Below are 7985 nucleotides of genomic sequence, written 5' to 3'. Positions count from 1 at the left end.
CAATGTGCCAACTGGCAGAGTCCCTGGGCTTTTCTTTTCTATTCTTTTTAAATCTTCACCATGATGGTTCCATTGTGATATATTTAACAACTCCTCCTTAAAAAGCCATGGGCTACATTTTTGTATTGTATCAACGTATGCCCTGACTGTTCTTGATTTTACTGAGATGCCTCCTTCCTCTAACAATTTACTTAACACTCTTTCAGTTTGTTTTTTACTAATTTCTGATCCCGTATTTCTACTATAATACAACCCAACCAACAAACAAAAACAACTCCAAGATTGAGGGACTGTGTCTGGTGAGGGCCTTCTTACTATGTCATACTGTGATAGAAGATCAGCACTAGACAAAAGAGCCCACCAGAGGGACAGCAAGGGCACAAGGAAAGGGGCCACACGCATCCTCTCATCAGGAACCCACTCCTACAATCCCATTCATCCATTCCCCAGGGCAGCGACCTGATGACCTGATCACCCCCCAGAGGCTCCCAGTCCCCAAGGCTGCTGTTTCCAACCAGTGAATTCTCGGGGACTCATTCAAACTGTCATCATAAGGGGGTTGGAGAAGTTCTCTCCAGAGAGGAGGAAATTTCTACTCTGACCTTCCAGGCTCTTGACTTATTGCATTTAAGGACGCAGCAGGTTTTACCAAAGAGAGGAAGCATTTTAATGGAAAGTGAAAAGTGAGGAGATCCATTCTCAGAGCAGAATGTGGGTCCTTGAGAAGATTCTTAAGGCCTGGGGCTCTTCTTGGAAAGGAAATTTTGCAAGGATGGGCACAGGAAGGTCGGCCAAAATGAAGTCACCCTGGTGAGCTCAGTTCTTCAATCAGAGATCATGGGTGTCAGGATGACATTGTTCCCTCTATCTACATAATGTTTGAAATGTGCTTATGATAATAGGTTTCTTAAAATATATCTCCTTTGGGGTTTTGTTTTGTGGTCCTGGAACTGAACCCAGGGGCTCTCCATCTCTGAGCTATATCCCCAGTCTTTTTTATTTTGAGACAGGGTCTCACTTAGTTGTTCAGGCTAGCCTTGAATGAGTGATCCTCATGTCTCAGTCTCTGGATTACAGGTGTGCACCACTTTTATCTAATCTGAAAATGCATGTGTTATGGTTTAGATATGAGGAGTCCAAACTTATGTGTGAAACAATGCAAGAAAGTTCAGAGGTGAAATGATTGAGCTATGAGAACCCTAATCTAATCAGTGCATTAATCCTCCATAGCAATTAACTGGATGGTAACTATAGGCAGGTAGAGGGTGGCTGGAGAGGACGGGTGATTGAAGGGTGTGTCTTTGGGGTATATATTTTGTTCTTGGTGATCGAAGCTCCCTCTCTTTGCTTCCTGGTGTCCTGTCCTGAGCTGCTTTCTTCTGCCACACCTTTCTACCATGGTGTTCTGCCTCACCTCTGGCCCCAAGCAGTAGAGCCCGTCGTCTGCCTGTGAAACCGTGAGCTCCTAAATAAACTTTTCCTCCTCTAAAATTGTTCTTGTCAGGTCTTTCGGTCACAGCAATGCAAAAGCTGACTAAAATAACATGTAAGCTTTAATAAAAATGAGGCAATTTTTTCATAGATGAGTGAAGCAATAAAGCAAATAAATACAAATCTTAGATTTGTAGATTTATCAGAAACTTGAGAGTGACAGCCCTGGAGGGAAAAACAGGTCTGGGGAAAGAAGTCTGATCATGGAGCTTTTTTAAAAAAATTATTTTAATTTTTTTTTCTTTTTTTAGTTGTAGATGGACACAATATCTTTATTTTTATTTATTTATTTTTATGTGGTGTTGAGGATCGAACCTAGGGCCTTGCACGTGTGAGGCAAGTGTTCTACCACTGAGCCACACCCCCAGCCCATCATGGAGCTTTTAGATATATAACTATAGTGTTTTCCTTTCTTTTCTTTTTTTCCTCCTTTGTATCTTTCTTTCTTCTCTCTTACCTCAGAACCAAAGCACCTGGCTAGTAAGATGAGTCTCTCTCTTTGTGTACTGACCTTTACTCAGATATTCCAGAAAATATTTCAGGAATCTTGCCGACACCTTCAAGTCCACACTAGGCCTGATGGGTAAATAGATGTGAGTGGCAGAATCAAGTCAGAAAGCTTATTGGTCCAACAGCAATACCCACATTTACGTAGCATGGGACCATCTAGCTCACTCTTGCACAGCCCCAACCCACATCTAGTTGGCCCTCCTGAGAACTGGGGAGGCGGACAGGGCAGGTTAATAACCCCTTTTGTCAACTAGGTCACATGGGGTCCATCTGGAGGAATTTGCCCCAGGCCACAGAGCTGCTAAGACCTGGACCTGGAAAGAGAATTTCTGGTTCTGACCCAATAGAGTGCCTCTGCAACCCTGATACAACTTGCAATTGGCCTGTTTGTGTGTCTAGTTTCCAGACAGACAGGAGTTTGCCAAGCTAAGAAGTTTCAAATAACAAAGTCCACTGTGTGTGGCAAGAGGTGAGCCCAGAACCAGACATGGCGGCAATGCAAAGTTCTCACACCACATCCACATAGGACTCCGTGGCTGCAAAAGTTCCATTCACATGTGTTATTTCATTTTATCTCACAACCACCTTGTGAGGTAGATGTGGCAGGGCTGAATACTGTCTCAAGATGTGGAAACTGAGGAAATGTGAGCCATCTAGCTAGAAGGAAGGTGAACTGGGCCAGAACCCTAAGATCCTCATGTCCTCAACCTGGATTCTTCCCCTGCGCAGATTACTAAGACTCCTAAACTTGCTCCTCTGCTGGCAATTTCAGGGGCTCTGTGCTGGATGAATTGCCAACCAGTTTCTCAGAACAGTGTGGGAGGCAACTAGGGCTTGGAAAGTGATTTCAAGGAAAAGTGGCCAAGGAAGAGGGCCTGGGGGGGGAAAGGAAGGACTTGGCCCGAGGTTCTGAGCATCCCCACCAGGCCCAGGACAGTCCCAGGCCAGCAGCCAGGTGGAGCCTAAGGCTCTGGGTAGGGGGCTGAGGACCGGGTGGCACTGAGTTTCAGTGTTCTCCTGCCAGCAGGAGGTTCATTCTGGATCTATCTGTAGGTTTTGTCTCCTTGTCTTGGAGGCCTCTAGGAACTAACCCCACCCCCAGCCCTTTGACACTGCCAAAGCTGATCAATGATGCCATCTGTGCTGTTGACAGAGCTTGTGTCTCCTCCGTTGACCCCTTTCCATCCATTCAGTAAACACACTCTGTGGACAGCTGACTGGCCCCACCCCATTGCCCCACTCTCTGGGCATTTCTAGTGTTGGTTCCATTGTGCGACTGGGCAGGGGTGGGGTAAGGGGATAAAAATGGACAACTGCAGTCAGAGAGAAGGGGAGGAAAGGGAGGAAAGGAGAGAGGAATTCACAGAACAATGCCAATGAGATTTTTTTTTTTCCCCACAGATCTTGCAACTCCTGCCCCACCTTCTACTGGGAGGCTGGTCCCTAGGGAATATGGAGGGCCTTGTACGTGCCGATACCCATATTCCTTTGGCTCACTCTTCCCAGCCGCCATTGTGATGAATGATTCCCGTCTCCTGGGACTCAGTCATCATGGGCCACTTCCCACTGCTAGCACATACCTGAGGCTTTCTGGGGTGTTGAGGCTTCTCTGGTAACAGGGAACATTTTCTATTCACTTCAGGGGCAGCCCAGAAGCCTCGAAGGGTCACAGAGCTGGGAGGTGGTGGGTGAATGTCCATCTCCTGTCCTTCAGAACCTAGGTCTGGGAGGCCTTTGAGTTGAGCTCACCCTCCTCTTATCTCCTACTTTCTAGGAGCCCTTTGTGCAGTGCCTTGGGAGGATGGACAGAGAGAGGACAGTGAGGACCCCAGAGGCCTGGCTCCTTCCCATCTCTCATTTCCTCCTTGGTGGTCCTGAGAGCAGGGCTGTCTTCATGAGTGTGTGACCTGTCCTGGTTTTCACGCTCTGCTGTTGATGTCTTGAAATTTTACTATGCGGAACCAGGGCCTCCACATTTTCAGTTTGTGCAGCACACAGACTACATGGCGGTCCTGCCCAGGGGTTCGATGCTCTGTAGTGATGAGAGTTAGTGAACTCTGTCCTCTGGCCAAGCTGAACTTACTGTTTTTTTCTGTCCTCTGAGCACAACAGAAAATGCAGGTTCAGTAGGAGCTTTCATCAGGGTCCTTGTGACAACAGCTGGTGGGGGACAGGCATTAGGGGCCAGCTGGTCCACTCCCTCCCCCAGAGTTGGTTTTCCCACTCAGCACCCCTGGCACAGGCTCGCCCAGCCTCTGTGAATTCTTCTCATGACAAGAGAGCTCCTGTTTCATTGTGGACTCTTGTCACAACTGCCGCCACTCCTGTGAAGTGTTCTGAGGCCCCAGCCTTTCACAAGGGGGATCTTCCTGGAGGCTCACTGCCCTCCCCTCTGTGTAGAGCATTTTCTAAGGAGTGGAAATTGAGGAAATTATCAAAACCACATAAGCAGCATTACTCTCCCCACTTAGCCTTTGCCCTTCCTTCTAGCAGCAATCGAAATCTCAGCTCATCTGGGAAGTCTCTCAGCCTGTCCAAAGAAATAGCCTAGCAGTGTAGTGTATGCCTGTAATTCCAGCTACTTGGGTGGCTGAGGCAGGAGGATCTCCAGTTGGAGACCAGACTGGGCAACTTAGGGAGACCCTGTCTCAAAATAAAATAAAAAGGAGTTGGACGGGGGCAGCTGGGGTTGTGGCTCAGTGTAGAGCACTTGCCCAGCATGTGTGAGGCACTGGGATCAATTCTCAGTATCACATATAAATAAATAAAATAAAGGTCCATTGACAACTAGAAAAAAAATATTTTAAAAAAGGACTGGAGATGTAGCTCAGTGGGAGGCCGCTTACCTAGCTCATGTAAGGCCCTGGGTTCAATTCCCAGTACAGCAAATTAAAAACAAAACAACAACAAAAATGGTGTGTGTATATAGAGTGGGGCAGAGAAAACTTCTCATTCTTTGTAATAAAATTATTTCCCTCCCTAGGCTATGTATATTTGTGTATATATAATATACAGTGTGTGTGTATATACACACACATTTTTTATTATTATTATTATTATTATTTTGTACTGGGGATTGAACCCAGGGTACTCAACCACTGAGCCATATCCCATGTCTCACTAAGTTGCTTAGGGCTTCACTAAGTTGCTGGGGCTGGCTTTGAACTCATGATCCTCTTGCCTCAGCCTTCCCAACTGCTGGGATTACAGGCACGCACCACTGCACCCAGCCAGAATGTAGGCAATGGTATGTCTGTTTTTCAGATATGCTTTGTTTGAATAGCAGCCCTAAACAGTATGAGACAAAGCAGCCTTTTTATGCATTCATTTCAAATGTTTTAAACCTCAGTTTAAAGGCGACAGAATAGAGCGGGATCCCAGAACTTCCCTCTCCTAGTATCCCAAGGAATAAACATGGAAAATTCACAAACAAAGCAAAAGTATAACAAGAAGCTCCAACAACCAGAGTCATCAACATGGAAGACAGAGGGCAGAGCACACACCAAAAAGTGCCAATCAAGGAAAGGCACAGAAGCTTCTAGAACCAAGTGGCTTTTACTTCACCCCCACATCAGAGGAAAAATATTCATTGAGAATATTCTGAACCGGGGGCAGGGGCTGGGGCTCAGTGGTAGAGCACTCGCCTTGCACTGTGAGGCACTCACTGGGTTTGATCCTCAGCACCACATAAAAATAAATATATTATATCCATCTACAAAAAATAAAAATAATATCCTGAACCCTTCACCAATCCTCACCAATTCATACAGCAGACACCTGAGCAGGTGGTGGAGGTGGGGTGAGGAACTGAGACTTCAGGTCCCAGGACCTGAGCCATGGGAAGGGCTGTCCTTGGCTTGCTGTTTTCTAGGTGGGGTGCAGGGGTGAAGATTGCTCCTCTCACCTCCAGGCTTTTTCTTGCTACCATCTGAGAGCCTTAGATATAACCGATGAAGTTTGACCACGTGGGGTTAGGATCTTAGCTACACCCAGTGAGGGGACTGTCTAGGTGAAATGAGCCTCATCATGTGGACTCACCATTGGGCCCAGCAGGCATGCGCACTGCCCTGAGATGTGTGGGTCTGAGCTTGTCAGTTCCCATTTGCTGGTTAGGCCTAGTGCTCTCCTGCTTCCGCAGCCCAGAACAAAAACCCTCAGTAGCTCAAAGCCTCTCACTTCCTTCCTGGCTGTGGTTTTCAGTCTTAGTACCTATATCACTGCCTGTCATTCCTCCTCTAACAAATGAGAGGCTCTTGCATGTGCTAGAATGTCCTGGTGCCTCTAGTGGGGCTGGAGAGGTGGCCCTGCTATTGTTCCTGACCTTCCTTTTTCAAGGCCTAGTGGAGAATAAATCAGTCTGGGACTGTGTGCCTCTCCACCCACCAGGCCCTCTGGCTATTCAGCTCTAAATACTTCTCCAGTTTATTCCTGATCTCAGGCCAACACACTCTGAAGTTCTGGGTCCATGAGTGGTGGTTCAAGGCAAGCTCCCCACTGTACAATGGCTTGAGCAGTTCCAAACCTCTTCTAAAACACCATTTCTATAATCTGACTTCACCCTGCATCCTCCCTCCTAGAATCCCCACCTTCTGGTGTTGCTCTTCAGGTATTCTGTGAATGGTGGGTTGGCAACTTGCTGAGCATTGGGCTGGGGAAATCACAGGCCCTTAGAGGTTCTCAGCACCTCTTTCTTCCTACCACTCAGCTCATCTGCAGACCTAGCTCTGCCTCAGATTCTTCTGTAGTCTACCATGATACCTTGACAACCATAAACAATATTTGATTCTGATCTGCCCCTTTCCTCTGATACCCCACTTCCTAAGAAGCGAACACTGAGCACTTACACTGGAAGATAAAATGTCAATTCTTGAGATATAAACTTTGGAGACTTATGCAACTAGAAAGAGAAAACAGTTCAATATTACTTTCACCTTCCTGAAGCTTTAGGATGCTTTCAATGCAGTTTTATATTTAGGATCTTATGAATTATGCATAGAGAACCATCATCTGGTGGATAGCTCCCAAACACTAGAAATTACATTTCCCTCCTTTTTGATAATTAGTTCAAGGTCTTCACCAGTGACATCATGTCTCAGAAGCAAAAATAGGTCTCTATTAAGACTATGTAATGTCTTCTGTCTAGCAGATCCTATTTCCTCTTTATGCCCTCTTCTCACGTTCCTAACTGCCTCTCCAACCTCAGAGCTCTTTCTTGATGCTGTCTGGGCCCTGGGTGTATCAGATACAGTCTGAGTGTGCAGGGTTAGGAGCTTGGCTATGCTGATTATATCTGTCTACCTTAGAAACTCAAAGGACCCAGAGTTCCTAAAAGCTTATGTGACATTAATAGCTTATATGGCAGGGATACAATTAGGTTGGAGTTTAGGCACAGTTGTGTATGGGAATAATTTACATTCCATTAAACTCAGTGGGGGTGGGATAAACACAGCCCCTGGGCCGACACACAGCAAAATGTACTAATGTCCTATCTGCCCGGTGGCACATGCCTGTAATACAAGCAAACTCAGGAGGGTAAGGCAGGAGGATCTTGAATTCAAGGCCAGCCTCAGCAACTTACACGAGGCTCTAGGCAACTTAGTGAGACCCTATCTCAAAATAAAAAATAAAAAGAGCTGGGGAAGTGGTTCTGCTGCTCTTCTCTGGGCTTGTACTAAGATAAGACCTTGAATTGAATGGTGTAATAAGACACTCGAGCCCTAGATGCAATCATGACCTAGAATTTATTAACCACTTCCAGTCTTATACCTGGAAATCAGAAATAAAAGGAACTGTTTTGAGATTGAAATCTTTATTCCCTTTAGTCTGAAACGAAGGCATTCTTTTTATCTTGTACCGCACCAGGCAAAGTCAAAAACGAAATGCATTTCACTTCCACATTCAAAAAGTTAAAATCATGATAAATCATGATTTAGACTTTTTTTTTTTTAATGGCTAACTGTAGCTCTGCAACAGCTGAGGGCAAA

The sequence above is a fragment of the Marmota marmota genome, unplaced genomic scaffold (assembly GCF_001458135.2).
Source record: "Marmota marmota marmota unplaced genomic scaffold, marMar, whole genome shotgun sequence".
NCBI classification, from domain to species: domain Eukaryota; kingdom Metazoa; phylum Chordata; class Mammalia; order Rodentia; family Sciuridae; genus Marmota; species Marmota marmota.
Note: the sequence above shows the minus strand (reverse complement) of the source record.